We start from the raw sequence: 18,325 nt of genomic DNA, 5'->3' as shown, positions 1-18,325 counted from the left end.
CGAAACGTTGTGCACCAATAAAAAGATAAGATGAGACTAATAGTCCGAAATAAAATAAAACTAACTGATTTCTATATAATTTTGTTTGTCTATACTTCGCGATAACTCTTGGGTGTCCTCAGAGGCTCTTTAGGGCTAATAAAAACACTCCATTTTGGGGACTATTTTATCATATTTGTCCAAAATTTTTTGTGTGTGTCTATTTAGCAGTTTTGCATGGTGCTGAATTTAAATTTAAATATGTTAAGGCCTTGGGGACTTTTGGGGCTAAATGGTGGGGGTCGGGGGGGGGGGGGGCTAATGATGGACTTAGTCATTTTTTTTTTTATATATGGTGCTGAACTCAAATTTACACATGTTAAGGCCTAAAACTGCACTGTTTGATTATTTTCACCAGGAATTGACGTCCCCTGAGGACTTTTGGGACTAAATGGGGGGGGGGGGCATATGGTCAACTTAGTCATTTTTTCTTATGCCTCATAAATACTATGAATCGATTCACGTAACTGGGTTTTTCAAAACATACTTATCTTAACATATGGAATAGTTACGATGATACACCAAAGTTAAGCAACGTTGAGCCTGATCAATATCAGATAGGTGACTTATTTGAGAATACTAGATGTTGCATGTGAGAGGATGTTGACACCTTGCACAACCGCACAAACCTAATATTGTCGTCTGTCCTGATCAAAATATACATGCGACTCTGAATAGGTTGTGAATTTAATCTTTCCATGAAATTGCCTCCTTTGGAGTAAGCTGGATTAACCCGCCTAGGGTTAATGCCGCTTCGGACATTCAAATAATAGAAAGATGGAGAGTCGATGGGAAGTATGTACGATTTACTTCAATATTATTGGGGAACTAAATCAATAAAAAAAATAATTATGTACTAAAATGGAGAGCTATCTGGAAGTCTCGTTCAACTGCAGCCAGACATGAGACCTCACAAAACGGTATCAAAGGCGCGCAAAATATATAAAAGTGGAACCAAACAGAACTTGTCTGCCTGGCATAAAGAAAGAGTATTAAAAAAAAACTCCTTTTCAATTTCGCAATGTGTGAAGCATTTTTGTTGATACATTTTCAAATACAAGAATACATCCGTTTGTTGTAAAGTATAATTCAAGGGGAATAACTTGAATACTGCTCCAGGGCGATAATTGCTGAATATTTTGAGCGTACACTTTAAACTCTTTCAGTAAATTCAAATTCTTTTAAAAATCTCGCATGAAAAAATTCATCATCCAATCTATTTTTTAAAACTATGATCACTAAATCAATCAATATCCTTACAAACGTAAATATAGGACTCACTCCTAAATTAATTAACAGATCATTATGAATTATGGAAAACAGTTGCTAAGCATAAGAGGTCCAAATCTGAGTTATATTTTGTTTTAGGTTTCTACAAAACGAAAAAAATAAATAAAATAAAAATAAGGTAAACTAGGGGGGGGCGGTAAAAAGTAGATGAAATCCCTTCATGGAAATTCAGATACCGCCGACCTTTGTTACTTCTTAATAGCTATAATGTAGTTTGGCTCCGCTATTAAGTGACCAAGCCAGGACACATATGCATATTGACGACTCACGTGCCAAGTTAATGTCGCATCAGCATTTTTAAGCGTGAGCGTAACGTCACAAAATATGTATAGGTATCACGATTAGAAAGCAGGAGGAGGAGAAAAAGGAAAACGTGTTGTGATTTGAAAGGCATGCTCAACAAGCATGCGAGTCTTCTCTCTCCTACCATCCCTTCGAAAGCAAGCCGGCCGACCTGTCAGTTCTAGAGAGAATTATGGCAAGATCCCGGCTGGTTGTAGCTGAAACACAGGACTGCTATCTGATGGCAAAGAGAAAGAAAGAGGACCTACTTGTGCCGATGACTGAAGTGTTACATTTATTTCACCTAAAAAAGTGGCCAAGTTTTTTTCTTTGCATTTCGGTTCATTTAAAAAGTAATAACTTTATTATTAGACATCAGTTCGTATTATTTGGATTCTTTGGACTACTGTTTTCATCTTGAGTATCATTTTCACAACGTTTCGGTTGCTGCAACCTCCAACTTACTTCAGGTGTATCTTGTCGAACTCAGAAATGTTTCTGTCGAACTCGGGAATTTTGAACAGAACTCTTTATTTACTTCATGGGGGTAGCATGCTCTTGTTCTGTCAGCCATGATTGGATAAAAGTCCTAAGTAATTCACAATTGTATTTTTCAGTTGCCCACACTAAGAATTGAACCCTCAACCTTCAGGAGAAGGTCACTTTTACGACTGATTTTTCTGATTACTCTAACCACTGTGCCATGAGTCCTTGCGGATGTTCGAAATTCGGTCCAAATTCCTGAGTTAGACAGACACATTCGCGAGTTTGACAAGATGCACCTGAAGAAGGTCGGAAATTACATCGACCAAAACGTTATGAAAATGACACTCAAGATGAGAACAGTAGTCTGATGAATTCAAATAATACTTAATCATGTACTAGCGGAGCCTGTGGAAATTCCACAGAGGACACTTTCATATGTAATGAGACGCCCTGATATTATTGCAGCTCTTTTGTTAAAATTCGAAAAGTATTTATCTAAGCTAGCAGCAACACCTCGCGTAACCCAGTTGTAAAATACGCTTAAATATATTTGAATTTATGCAGATTTCATATGAATTATTATAGAGTTAATTTCCTATCGATTCTTATATATTATAAAGTTGTGATTTCAAAATATATACATATATATCCATATGACTTGGATGGATCAGCTTGAATCGAAACCGAAACTAAAACCCAAACTTATGAAGAATTCTTGGTAAAATTATTTATTAAAAAACTAGATGACTGTAAGTGGCATCAGCTGAAACCAAAACCAAAATTTATAAAGAATTCTCGGTAAAATTATTTCAAACAAGAAATGGAAGATCATAACAATTAAACGACAGTCACTCGGAAGAAAAAAGATGTAAACGCAACCCACAAAATTACACATATACTATCGTATTAATATATAACTTTACTTTGTAACGATTGTTTTATAAATCTCATTTAGAAAACTTCTAATAATGTCCATGCAATCAATTTTTAAAACAATTTTAACTAGTTACATACTCTCGCCCCTCATTTTAAACAATGAATTACAATTTTGATCAATAAATTTTAATTTAATATTTACGGTTAACGGTGGTGCGTAATAAGACCCGGATGGTTTTGAACCTAACGCGAAATGTACATTTATGACTAATTTTATAGGCTACATGAAAAAAAAAAAAAAAACGGTTCTATCGTTAAAGAGCATTAATTGATATTAAGATCCGAGATTTGCCGAAATAGTGTCAAACCCGGTTTTGGTCTGATGACTTTCTGAATATTATGGCCTAAATCAACCTGACAAGCAGAAATATTGGCTTAAAATATTTGAAATAAGCTAGTAATATTCAACAAATTTTCCATTTTTTTTTTCTAGGTGAAGAGAAACGTGAAAAAGAAAGAAACTTAAAAAAAAAAAAATCGAAGATTTCCCATGATGCCTCAAAAGATTATATTCACGACTTTATTACATTTGAATAATGGCTTTCAAGAGAAAAGACAAAAAGGAAAGAAAAATGGAAGCAGGAATAAAGCCAATAGACTGCGATTTCAATTCACACTCGCTCTTCTCGAATTATCACTTTTTTTCTCTGTCAGAATTAACATGCCCCAAATATTTTGCCTTTGGCATTCGGCCAGAAGAAATCGGAAAAGACCATTTTTTTTTTTTATTTCCTATCCTGGATTTTTTCTTTTCTTTTTTTTTTTTTTTTTTTTTGAAACATTAAATTTTGCTATTTTTATCTTTAACTCTTAGCATAGCTGCTGATGGTGCCGCCGTCGTGCATGTCAGTAAAAAGAAATTGGTTCACTTTCTTTCGTTCTTAATAAGACAAGCTGGATTCAAAAGAAACATAGCACTGCATGAAAAAGTACTAATCTACTAAGTAACTAGTTGTAGGACCCTGGGTATAACCGTAAAATCCATCCAGTGGTGAGCCCCCATTTGGGAGCCATGGAGAATATGGAGTTGCCCCATAGTTACCATTACTCCCAGGTCCACTTTGGCCCAGAGAGGTAATGCCTGTAAGGGCATCAAGTGCTACCAGGTCAGGCTGTCTGAAGATACTACCTTTCTGAACAAAAATGCACCAAACTTTACAGGCGACTGAGGACTGCCTGTGAATTTAATATTCCCTTGATAATTCCTCTTTTGGAGGAAGCCCATTCAACCTGCTTAGGATGAATATCGTACAACTACTACAACGACTAGTTGTAGATTACTACATGTATTTTTTTTTCATACTAATGAGTCACTGCTTGTCAAGGCCCAAAAGACCACTTTAGGATAAGTGTTAATGAGTTTGTCAGATGGACAAGGAGCAACACCCCGAGGAGGACTGAAAGACGATGGATGAAATATGCAAGGTGTAATTATTGAAGAATACGAGTCCATGGCATAGTGGATAAAGTTGTTAGTAAAATTCAATTGTAAGTTACACTCTTGTAGTGGTTGAAGGTTCACACTTCAGTGTAGTCGACAGTCAAAAAGTACAACTGCAAATTACTTAGCACTTCTACTCAGTCATGGCTGACAGAACGAGAACATGCTACCCCCGTAGATTAAATACAAGGTTCTATTCAAAAGTATGTGCAGATTTCCCCACCCCGTCAGATCGACAGAAAAATTCTCTCATAAACAACGGAAAGATTCCCAGAGTCTGACAAGATACACCTGAAGAAGGTCAAAAGTTATATTGGCCGAAACATTGTGCGAATAACACTCAAGATGAAAACAGTATATTATTTGATTGGAATTCATTATTTAGATGAGTATTATTTATCAATTTTATTTATTGCGGACTATCATCCTTTATTATAAAAATGATTCTCGATTCATGCAAGATGGTCCAAAAGCAGTCTAAAGAATTCCATACGTTTTTGTGGCATTTTTTCCAAGTTTAAAATAAATGTGTTCTCACGTCTAGATTTCAATTTTGAATTTCACCAGCTGTGACAATCAGGCTTTAGTAGGGTGTATTCCAATTCCTGCTGTAGCTGTTTATTTGAATATGAAATCATACAAATTGTGCAGTCATCTCATAAAATGTATAGCAGTAACATACTGAATTTTCAAACGCCTACGACAATTTTAAATGCCTGTACAAGAAAAGTTTGGAAACTTAATGAAGGCACCTCATATATATAAGATTGTATCGCTGTACTTTTCTAAATAAAAATGGTGTGCATCAAAAAGTACACAATGACAAGCAGTGTGATTATAGTATGTTTGTTTATAAAAACATTGGCTACATATGTGCATACATGATTCTGCTATAATTCCTATAGACAAGCAGTGTCATCGGTCAAATGGTGCTGAATTTCTAAAGGAGTTGCAACAATGACGCGTATGCACATATGTAGCCAATAATGTTTATATATAATGTGGAATAAACAGACAAACTGTTTTGAAACCATGTTAAGATGCAAATATTATATTTTAAAAAATCCTTCAATCTTTTTCTTTAAAATTAAAATGTGTCTTATTAATTTCGGATAGCAAGAGATTCATCAAAGAAGAAAAGAATTCTTTTCATTTTTCTCGTAAGTTGCCGCCTACCATTTGAGCTATCGACAAATAGATAAGATTTAAAACTAAACCATTTTAAGCTATGAATGAATTTGCGCATGCGCAGAACTAATAGTTTGTGGCGAGGTTGAAATGCAAAATATTCATTTCAACTTACCGACATATTTCTGTGCACATTATTCATCCACCCAAACAAAGATTTTTGATGTATGATCAGTATTTCCTGTTAATTTCAGTGTTATTAGTTTATCGGTTAAATATTTACAGACATACACATCTGCTTTCTTTACATATTGTTTAATTTTGACCCCTTAGCAGCTATTTTTACCGGCTAAAGATCAAATAGAATTTGATCCACAGATCCAAACTCCCCATATATCGTTTCAAGTCTAAATCAAAATTTTACAGTCTGGAAGAGATCGTTCCTCAGGCAGATAGACAAGGTCATATATATATATATATATATATATATATATATATATATATATATATGCAGATTGACGAACTGAAATATATGTTCAATATAACAGATCTACGATATACAAATCTGACAGAAAGAAAAATGCAAATTCCTTCGGCTCTTCTGAATGTTATCAGAAAAGTGACTTTCAAGCGTTAATGGCTGAAGTAAGCCAGTTTCCATGACATTTCAAAATTAATTAAATTTGTAAAAATCTGTTTTATTAAAAGATTAAAAAAAAAAAATTCCACCGAGAGACAAGAAAGAGATAAATTTTGCCGGAGGACAATTTTCGCTCGTCTTAACATCGGAGAAGAAAAAAACAAAACGGATTCAGTTGAGCAATGAACAAAAATTAAATTTGGGAAAAGACATTTTTAACTCAAGGATCGTTTTGAAAGAAACGCACTTTTATTTCTGAAGTAACCACTTTCAGCATTAATACACTAGCAACCCCAATGATGCTGGGTTCAACAGAGGTGAGAAGGGGGAAAATAACGAAATATCAGGGTCTTATGTACGGCATGAAAAGAAACTGGAATCTTAGGAAGATCTCCGCCATTCCAGTAATTATAGGCGCAACTGGACTCATAATAAAGAATTTCAAAGACTACCTTGGCAAATATACTCGGTGAACCAAGTTCAAGAGAGATTTAAATAATCGCACTTAAAGGAGCGGTTAAAATCTTATAGAGATTTCTGGGTTGGAATGTATGAGATAGCGGGTGAATTTCTGAAAGCCGGTCGGCTGCCCCATCCTCAGCTTTAACAAACTAATAAGAAAATTGGAGAATAGAAAGAAAATTGCGATTTCAAGTTCACACGGTTTAAGGAGATTTGAAACACTCGCCATTTGATGAAGAGGACTTTCCTCGAAATATATTATGGAATATTGTCATACACAGTGTATCACTGTGTAGAAGGTTTACTTTTTCAAGTAAGATTTATTATTGATAAAAAATAGTTTATATATATATATATATATATATATATATATATATATATATATATATATATATTATCATCATATGTATATGATAAGAATAATGGAAATAGTATTCTGACGAGATAGAGAGATTAAAAAAGGAACAAACCAAGTGACACATCCATCAACGTCTTTATTGTAAGACTTCTTACAATAAAGACGAAACCTTGGACGTGTGACTTATTTTGTTACTTTTTTTTAATCTTTCCATTAGTGTCCTGGCAAGACCACAGGGGGAAGACAACCAAGCAAAAAAAAAAAAAAAAAACCATAAGCAAAATTCATCCCAAAGCAGCAAAACTGAAGCTAGTCTGCCAGGACACGACGTATACAAATATACGCAAATTGTGGCATATTTTATTGCTTTGAAAATGTAGGTGCTTTTTCACCAATTGTCATAAAATTTTCACCATAGAATAGTATTATAATCTTTAAAAAGCCTGCAAATGTTCCTGTGGTTTCATCCCATAGAACCAAAGATATAGGCATTTCAATATTCAATTTCGCTACGAGTATAGATATATCCATATAACTCGTGGCACCTTGCACTGATGATTCTCGAAAGGATGGAATACTAGTGTCTGTAGGTATTTAAAAATTATTATAATAATAATCATTATATATATATATATATATATATATATATATATATATATATATTTCCCAAAATCCTCTGACCTTGATGAAGGGGAGATTAAAATTTGCTGCTATGGTTACAAATTATCTGAAATTTGAAATCAAATGATCTGATAAAATAAGAAAGGGGAGACTTGATTCCAAATATTTCTCATATGTTATATCTCTCCTCTTTTGGAAATAGGGTACGATTGTGACTATCTCCATTATCAAATAATCTTTATATACTGAAATTTACTTTATGTATGAAAACCAAACAGGGGAGATATAACATACGAGAAATATTTGGAATCAAGTCTCCCCTTGCTGTTTTTTTTTTTTCAAATCATTAGAGCGGCAAGTTTTAGTATCCCCTTTATCAAGGCTAGAAGTTTCGGGAATATATATATATAGTGAATAAATGACAAAAAACTATATTACAAAATTCATGATGTTGACCATTTTATAATTTATACCCTTAATTCAGTTGACATTTACAATTCTTGACAGATACTGCCAAGAATTGTAAATGCAAACTGAATTAAAGGAATTAATTATAAATTCCTTCTTCAACATCGATAGGTTTCCATTCCTTGCATTGTGATAGCCTTCTAACACTTCCCTAAATGCATGAAGTACACAATGCTTCAAGCAAACTATATTCCATTTAAAAAAAAAAAAGGAATTTTCTTTTGTCATGCAAAGCTACACTAATATGTACTATTGTCAGACAGCAGGCCTTTACTAATCATGCACAACAAATTAAGGCACGACAAATGCGTGACAACCGCTCCCACTGATTCTCTCTTTGTATGATATTTAGGCGCGTCATTCAAGTTAGCGGGGATTTTTATGTCCATAACAAGTAACTGATTTTAAGTTAGGTGGACTGGTATGCTGTTTTTCTCTACTAAAAAAGTTTTATAAAGTATGAAGTTCCAGAATGATGGGCTGAAAGAATAGGGTTGGTGGGGGGGGGTCAATAATTGGCTGATAAATGTACTTCGCATGTATTCATTTGTTTGCAGGCTCATCTTTATAGTTGTTGTTTCGCCACGTTTTGGTCAACTCATCTTCTAGCCTTCTTCAGGTGATTAATCGTGCTGAATCTTGTAACTGTATTCGCAGTAATTACTGCCTTCCATAGTTGTTGTTGAATCACCACGTTTTGGACAATTAATCGTCTGACCTGCTGTAAGTAGGATTGAAGCCGCTATCTTCAGACAATGCTGACCTGGAACCGTGAAGACTCAACGCCTCTATCCACTGCTCCACGGTCCTGAAGCAAGAACAACTATGAAGATGGAGATAACATTCTGCAAAAGTGAATACGCAAATTATGAAGCCTCATCTCACCCACCCACCCCCAATAATAATAAATAAATAAATAAAATACATGCACTTTTCATTGTTTTTTTTTTTTGTAAAAATTTAAAAAAAGACAACAACAAAAAAAACACCATAAAAACATTTACAATATTAAAAAACAAACAATTTCTTTTTTCGTTCAACTTAAAGGAAACATGTTTTCTTTTTTATGTTTGATCCGTATTAAAAAATATATATATTCCTCCTGTTTTCCAACAGGAGGAACATATTTTTTTTTTTTTTTTACAAAACTGTTTCTGCAAAAATAAACAACAACAACAAAAAAAAAAAAACAATCAGTAGTTGTACATTTGTCGTGCCCAAAATATCACGCTAACAGAGAATAAGCAGGAGCAGTTGCCGTGAATTTGTTTTGCTTTAGTTTGTTGTATAATCGTAAAACCGTCTGTGAACATATCGCCTGGCTTTGGTAACTTATTCAAGGATAACTTTTTAATTTAACTATTTTTAAAGAATGTTATAGTTTTAGAAAATCCCTACGTAACCCGACAATCAGCAAAATCCTACCCCCTATACAGTAGAGATCCCTAGATGCCAGAAAATCTTCTACTCTAATAGTTTCTTCTCTAGGAGAGCTAGACTTCGGAATTTCCTTCCGGGTTCTACTTTCCTGACTGTACTGACATGCAGAAGTTCAAGTGTAATGTGAACAGACATCTTGCTGCTGAACTTCCTACATAGTATAATTGCAAATTATGTCCCAGATAGTAGCCCCCTCCGCCTACATCAAAGTGGCACTGTGCTTTGTTTGGGATAAAAATCTAATATATAAAGGCTATATGTCTGTGTGTCTGTCTGCAGATATTCTACATGATTTATACTTGCATAATATTTGCATAAAAAGGTTATAGTAAACACAAACCTCTTTCCATATACATTTATGTATGTGTATATATATATATATTTTTAAACGATATATATACGTATATATATATATATATATATATATATATATATATATATATATATATATATATATACATTGTTTAAAAAATTTTGCCAACCAAACTCCTGTTAGTTTTTGGTCTACAAACATGAAACTTAATATATAGGGTATTCGAACCCATGCAAAACTTTATATTTGGGTTTTACCTGAAGAAAATCGGTCTAAAAGTTAAAATTAAAAAAAATGGAATTTGCTAGGTGAAGGTCGAACGACAGCGTTATGAATATGCATGCGTAACGTAATAGCCATTGGTTCATGTTTTAATTTTTAGCCTTGTAGTATACATGGCTTTATAGCTCAGGCATAAAAGTCAAAGGAAAAAGTAAATCGTAAGCTAGAAGTTTTGGTTTCGATTCTCGGTGGTGGCACACTAGTCATTTTTTTTTAAATCATTACTATATATTGGGACAAATATAACCTTATATATAGACGGATATATATCTGTGTCTGCCTCTGTCTCCATATTTTCAAACTATCTCCTCCGAAATTAATAGTTGCAGAGCGGGGCTAGGAGCTTCAAAGATTTTTTTACGGGCCATTCTTTTATGGGACTTAAACCGGTTAAAATTGTTTTTAAGGGGTCAAAAATGGATCAAAATTGAAAAAATCCTAAACCATCTTGTAGATTTTAGTTTATTTTTAATCAGTTTATATGTTTGTCACGTTGGTACAGTGGTAACGTCAACAGTTTTGAATACTACAGTTTCGGTTTCGATTCTAGCTGGTGGCACCTAAATAAGTTTTTTTTTTTTCGAAATCACGATTATATAATAACATATACGAAATCTGGACCAATTAAAATATCATATTTAAGCGTATTTTACGCTCATGCAAAGTCGGTTTCCCTTCCCCTAGTGTAATAATAATTATGAAATCTGCATTAATCAAAATGTCATATGTAAACGTATTTTAGCATTGCTAGTGTGTGTGTGTGTGTGTGTGTGTGTGTGTGTGTGTGTGTGTGTGTGTGTGTGTGTGTGTGTGTGTGTGTGTGTGTGTATAGAGAGAGAGAGAGAGATAGAGAGAGAGAGAGAGAGAGAGAGAGAAAGAGAGGGGATAGAGTATACGTCTTTTTAGATTTCTCGCATTAAAGTCTACTGCTACGTGCTATCATCTTGTCTCAAGTATCAGAGAAACCTTGCCAAACTGGGAGGACTTCCCCTACCCCTGCTCTGGATTCCCTTCAAAGAACACTAATTATCTTTTATTGTGGTGGCTGAGGGTAGAGATTGGAAAGAGAAGAAACAGATAAAGTCTCTTGATATTACCGCAATTCATAAATTTCCATGTAAAAATAAAAAAATTAACCTATTTTTCACGAAAATGGGTTACCATTATGGGGTATTCACTAGCAGTGCTTAAGGAAACATCCGGAAACAAATATGTCGGCGTATTGTAATTCAATAAAGCAAAAGAAAAACATTTATCTTTAAGTGTTCGAAGTATTGTTATTCGAAGGGAGAAGTTATTGAGTTTTACAGCAGGTCAACCATTTTTTTCATCATTTACTGTCGAAACGATACCATTTCATGTATCTACACTTTATTTGACACATCCCCATATATATATATATATATATATATATATATATATATATATATATATATATATATATATATATATATATGAGCAAACAGTTAATAAAATATGTTAAAAAACACTTTGAAATGAGTTAAAAACATATTTAATCTGAAAAGGAAACACTAGATAAATGGATAGTCCTTAATCCGCAGAGTTTCGAAGAAATACTTTCCTTCTCATCATAGGGTAGGAATTAGCAAAATGCGGGATCGGATTTTGCATGCACAAGTATTTGATGAAACAACAAGTAAGTCAAAGATCTTACTTGAAAACAAACAAAGTGAAGCAGAGGGAATATGGTGAAGAAAAAGGTGATTACACATGAATGGATAGTCTGGTGGAAGATAAAAAAATCCAGTGACGGTAAAATCCAAATGTATAACTTCAAGAAAGTTAAAAGAATTTCCATTTGTACAAGTAAAATCCAAGGAGATCACGTAATTGGAAGAAGATGGTCCATAATAATCCAAAGGCAGAAATCCATGGAATAATTCACAAAAATGTGTACAAGGAAAAAAGAAAAGATTCCAATAATAATTTTTATTTTATATGTGTGTGTGTGTGTGTGTGTGTGTGTGTGTGTGTGTGTGTCTGTGTGTGTCTGTGTGTGTGTGTCTGTGTGTGTGTGTGTGTGTCTGTGTGTGTGTGTGTCTGTGTGTAACAGTCCGGGCACGAACACGTAATTTCAGTTGCAAAAGAGACAAATAGAAAAGAAATTCAATTGTTTTCTTGCACAACGCCATTAATTTCTTCTTGTTACGACCATGACTCACCCACGTGAACGTTTTTTCATTCCTCTATAGTGATCTCGAATTATTCGCAACTCCTGTGATCGCTCTCTTTGTCCTTTTAATAATCTTCTTTTTTTTTTTCTTTACCAGTGTGATCATTTCCCATGCATTTGCATATAGCCGTCCGCGCTAGGTTACATATAGATACACACACAAACACACAGCAATGTAAGTTCTTAAAAATCGAGAGGCCCCCTTCCAAGCATCTAACACTTGATATCTATATGAGATATATAGATATTCGAATATTCTATTTATCTTCTATTACGTCTCAAATGTTGAGTTAGTAAAAAGTTTAAAGTTTTAAGTTCCATCTCCCCTATTGACCAGTTAGATATGTATAATTAGTTATAAATAATGGCAAGCAATCTACGAAAGATTAATGCAAGCAACAGTAAACGTAGTCACTAGTTTTGTCTTCTCTGCGCCAATCTCTCGAACCAAAGGTCCTTAAGTCCTTCACCACCCTTACTCAAGGCACGCCTCCATGCTAAACTATCTTCGGCTAGCTCTTCCCACACATTCACATCGATGTCAACAGTGATCAGATCCCGTTTGACCACATCTTTAAAGCGCAGCACCGGGCGACTGCGGCTTCTTGATCCATTTGCCAGTTCACTGTAGAAGATATCCGTAGGGAGACGGCCATCGGGCATTCTGTGCAGGTGTCCAAGCCAGCGCGATCATCGTATCTGGAGTGTCTTTGTTGGTGATTCTATCCCACCAATTGATGCCCATGATATGTCGCAAGCATCGGAGATGGTAGACGTTCAGTCTTTTCTCGTGACGAGCATACATGGTCCAAGTCTCTGCTCCATACAGTAGGGTACTCAGAACACAGCATTCGTAGATGCGGCATCTTGTGCGAGAAGTGAGGTATTTATTGAACCATGCTCTTTCACGTAGTCGGTTGAAAGTAGACGCTGCTCTACCTATGCACGATTGTAGCTCATTTTCAATGGATACTCCCTTGTTAATGTTGGATCCAAGATACGCAAAGTTCTCGACAGTCTTTCGTGGCCATTGATGGTGATTGGTGATGCGTCACCCTGGTGCATTACAACTGTTGTTCACGCTGATTACCAGTGCGAACTCCGCACAAGCAGCGCTCAATTTGTCAAGCAGCCGCTGGAGTCCATTATATTAAATATAAGATAAATAGCATACCTTTCTTGTGATCTTTGGTCTTATTGGATTCTAGGACAGGTATTCATCTAGTCTGGTTGAGTATCCAGCAAAGTTATTATAGGCCACATCACTTGAACAAATTGCACCCTTCTTTATAACTACCAATGTGGGTTAGCCATACTGAGGAGATCTTATTTGAACTGCGAGTACAAAATGTGATTTGGAATATTTAGTTTGGGGTTTATTTGTAAGGAATAGTATCTTCATACCAGATTGTCCTGACAAATTTCTGTACAGAAAGTGTTTAGTAGGCATTCAAGTTCTCTCCAGAACTAGTATCTGTTATTGGATATGTCATTTGAAATCGACTTATTTGTTTTTAATGCAAATTCACGTAGTTGACAACTTCTAGGCCGATATATTTATCTATATTTATCTTCATTTTAAATTAATCTTTCGCATTCAAAAAATCCTCTTTATGATCAGGAATTTGTAGAATCGTTGATAATCTGCAAACAAATCGATAATTCAAGTCTCATCCTGCCAGTCAGTTGCTGTGATATGGTAGAAGATGCTACGATAGAGTTGAACGTGACTATAGTTGTCATTTATGTGAATCTGATATGTCTCCTGAGAAAGGAGTTCATAGACTTGTGGGAATGGAAATTCCCAGGCTAACTCGATTGTCACCCTTTAACTCTGATAACCGAAGAGTGACACAGCCATGTGACTTCCTTTCTCATATTTCTCCCTCTTTTTCGCTGGACCCTCAAGCAGTCAACATGTAATCAAGAACCGCTCCGGTGGCATCGGCCACCAGCTAGCTTACCTGACTAACCCGTCAGCCTCTCATCAATCGCAAGTAACGAACTCTTATTCTTTCTATCTATATTCTTAATATTTCTCATGCAAATTTATGTAAATAAATCTGCATTCTTTCACTACTATATATACTGGTATGTTTTCGTCATCATTAGGCGACCTTTTGCTTTTCAATCCTTCTATTATTCATTACATTCTCCATACACATGAGGGCGGGATCGTCTATCACACAAGCAGACCATCCTGTCCTTCCCTCTACAAACTATTAACGATTACTACACTACAACTACCTTATATTCATTAACACTTATCCTCGAGTGGCCTTTGGGCCTTGATAAGTGGTGACTCCTAAGTATGACAAAAACCCAAAAAAACCATGAACGCCACAAATTAAAAGTCCACGATTCACATTCCTTTGGAAACATCCGAATTCAACATTTAAAACCAATGTATATCATAATTGTTGCCACATCAATCTCTAGTCTCTCCCTCTTAGACAGGGCCCAAAAAGGACTCTCCAATCTAATATGTGCTGCACTATCAACCTATTGAAAATATCAATGTTGATGGATTTTTAAATACTGAAGAGTTGTCTCTCTTTGACCCTTATTTTCAGTGGTGTAAACAGCTTGGAGTTGCCTCCCTTTATCTGTTAACTGACAGCATGTATTTTAAATTAACCTACCCGAGTTGTCTGCACTTTTTTTACTTTTTTTTTATTTCGTGTAATATACGGCATGATCACGTATGACGCACCGGTTCCCATCAGATTACTGAAGTTAAGCAACGATGAGCAAGGCCAGTACCAGATAGGTGACCATTTGGGACTTCCATGTGCATTATCTGCTCTCCGCTTATCTCTGCATGGTTTCCAGTTTTCCTGAACCTCTCCTTGCCACTGGACTCAAACAGTGCCGATTCAGGAGAGGTGTGGTTGGAGATTGCGCAACCCTTGCCACACAATTACATGCACAGTTGCCCCTACAGGGGGTATCCTTTGTCTTTCGAGACTGAACGGAAGCATTGAGTAGAGATGTAAAAATAAACAGATGTCTGTTTGTGCGTCTGTCTGTGTGTTGATAAAATGTTACGCTAATTCATTTGTTTATCATCATCGATATACGTTCCACAATGAAATTATTTAAAGAACAAAGGTATGCTTTTTTTATTTACTTTGTAATTAATTTAACTGAAGTTATTAATTAACCTAACAAAGGTTATTATTTAAACCAACACAACCAAGCTCCAACCCGTCCCATCGCTGTAATGTTGCATCCCTGTATCTGCTTTACAACTAGTTTAATGGAATGTGCTCTGATGAATTCATTCCACTTGTACACCCCTTGATGTACATACCTCTGACAAACCAGACAAGCAAAATCCCACCCCTTCATTGTATAGATTCTGAGATGCTGGAAAGTTTTTTAATAGCTTCTATCCTCAGACTGATTTGTCATTTTTTTTTTTTTATATTGCTCTATTAAATAACTTTTAAAGTTTCTGATTTTTTTAAGATGAGAATTGATTATATATTATTTAGTTTCTTTGGGCGACGGAATTTTACTAAGTACTTTATCTACTATGCCATGGGTCCTTGCGGACAATTTCACTATGAATTCAAATGTAAAATAACACTTTTTGGGGGGTTGAACGTTCAATCCTCAGTGTGGGTAATACTTAAAATTAAAATTGCAAATTACTTAGGTGATGAAATGAGAACATGCTACCCTTAAATTAAATAACGGGTGAACCTCTTAGAACTTCACAGGACAATAACATACCGCAGCCAATGGGAAGAGATAATTTTAGAAATGGTCTAGACTGTCCTGGATTTGGCATTGATGGAAAAAAAACTGATCTGTCATTTTATTCTGTGTAAATTCAGCGTTCAACAGAAAGATTCCAGAGTTCGACTAGATACACCCGAAGAAGGTCGGAGGTTACATCGACCGAAACCTTGTGAAAATGACACCCAAGATGAGAACAGTAGTCTGAAGAATCCAAATACGAATAACAATCCTCATCTCAAAAATTCAGAAATGTAACTCTTTAAAAGGTTTGAATATTGAGCTTTATTTTGGATTATGAATTTGATACTCATAATTGATTCGAACTAAATTTAGGAATTTATTTTATAGTTTCACATACATTTAAGTTTTATTTTTCATTAAAAGTTGAAATAGAATTATTTCCGGTTCTGTTTTGACTATATTTTCCCTTTTATTTAACAACATTTCTTTTAGTCCCTTTCTTTTTGAAAAAGAGATAATATTCTCGAAATATCAAAGATTTCTATCAGCCCGGTTATCTCAAACAGTAAGTCTATTTTACTGATTTGTATTTATGATTGTTGTGGAATATAAATGCATATACGAAGATATAAAAAAAACGCTCTACAAGACCCTCTTTCATTGGTCCATGTTTGTCCATGCGTCACACCATTTTAACACCCGGTTCCCTGCATTGCTATAGTCTTCTTATACTTCTACACAGTTATTTACCAGCAATGCTTCAAGCAAACTACCTTTCCCTTTTAGAATTACTAACATAAAAAGATGCCCAAAAGAAGCAAAATAAACTCAAAACTGAAGATTAGACAGTGAATAAGGAAAAGAGAAATGGTTGGTAAGTAAATATTCTTGTTGGAGAGACAAGGAAAATAGTTTGGGTGGCAACACGGAAGAATACACTTGTTTCTGGAGAATTCCGAGAAACTTACAATAATCTATTTTTATATAAGTCTCCATAAGTTTAGACTGTTTATTGACTGGGGAAATAACAAAAGAAAGTTTTAGATGTCATGGGGTTACTAAATGCCCTCGTGGCCATACATTTAACTTCATTGTCCGTATCACTTAAGATTCTTTATATATATATATATAGATATAGATATATATATATATATATTAGTAATAAAATGAGGCTGAAAAATAAATTTTCAATGATAAGAGAAACCTATCAGGATAATAAAAGCTGTACCCGATTAAGAGGAGCACAAATTAAAATAAGTTAAAGGGATAAAGAGTAAAGTTACATAAGAACTTCACATTACGAAGTCAATGACAGCTACAGAAAGAGGAATAAAAGAGAAACCACTTTAGGCCATGGCATTTAGAAGCTACATGCTTCTCATCAGTTGAGGAAAAGTCAATATTATACAAATATAAAGGTAAAAAGACAACACCCACTAAAAAAAAAAACATTCAGATTAGAAATGGGGAAAAAATTGAAGATAATATGATGGAAACGAAAGAGATAAGGTAGGAAAAAGTAAAAAAAAAAAAAAAAAAATTACTAGGGGGACCTGTGGAAATTCCACAGCGAACTCATTCATATGTAATCTATTGATGTTGGCATTCTGTAGATGTTCAATATAAATGGAGACGCCCTAATATTACTGTAGCTCTTGTTAAAACTGCAAAAGTATTTATCTAAGCTAGCAGGGACGCCCGGCATGAACCAGTCCTAAAATATGCTTAAATAGGATAATTTAATTAATGCAAATTTCGTATATATTATTGAAGAGTCAACTTTCTATCAAGACATTATAAACTTATGCTTGGGTGCATCAGCTTGAATCAAAACCGAAACGAAAACTTAAGAAAATAAAAATAAATGCATATATTTATATATAGAATTTGAGTTCCTTCAGCTATAATCAAAACCAAAAACTAAACTTATGAAAAATTCTTGGTTACATAATTTATTACAAGAAATGGAAGGTCATAACAATTAAACGACAGTCATCCAGAAGAAAAAAAAATGTAAGCGTGACACAGAAAATAACACATACGCTATCATATTAATATATAGATTTAAAAAAAAAAAAATTCTTTTTCAAATAAAATTTAAAAGTTTAGAGAATTTAAGCAATATTATTTAATTGGAATTCATTATTGAGATGAGGATTATTTATTAATTTATTTATTGCGGACTATTATCCTCATCTTTCTTAGATGCTTTTCACAACGTTTCAGCCAACTATTCC

The 18,325-nt window shown here is 34.4% G+C and overlaps 1 protein-coding gene across 1 annotated transcript in view; it reads left to right on the top strand.

The window, feature by feature from the left end:
* The window catches only part of LOC145242648 (protocadherin beta-16-like), a 418,274-nt gene that overhangs the window by 219,298 nt on the left and 180,651 nt on the right, over positions 1-18,325 (top strand). The gene's annotated exons all lie outside the window — the stretch shown is intronic.

Source organism: Euprymna scolopes, chromosome 21 (assembly GCF_053919585.1).
Source record: "Euprymna scolopes isolate OS-2025 chromosome 21, ASM5391958v1, whole genome shotgun sequence".
Classification (NCBI taxonomy): domain Eukaryota; kingdom Metazoa; phylum Mollusca; class Cephalopoda; order Sepiida; family Sepiolidae; genus Euprymna; species Euprymna scolopes.
The sequence above is the reverse complement of the archived record's forward strand: the minus strand, read 5'-3'. Positions and strand labels throughout refer to the sequence as shown.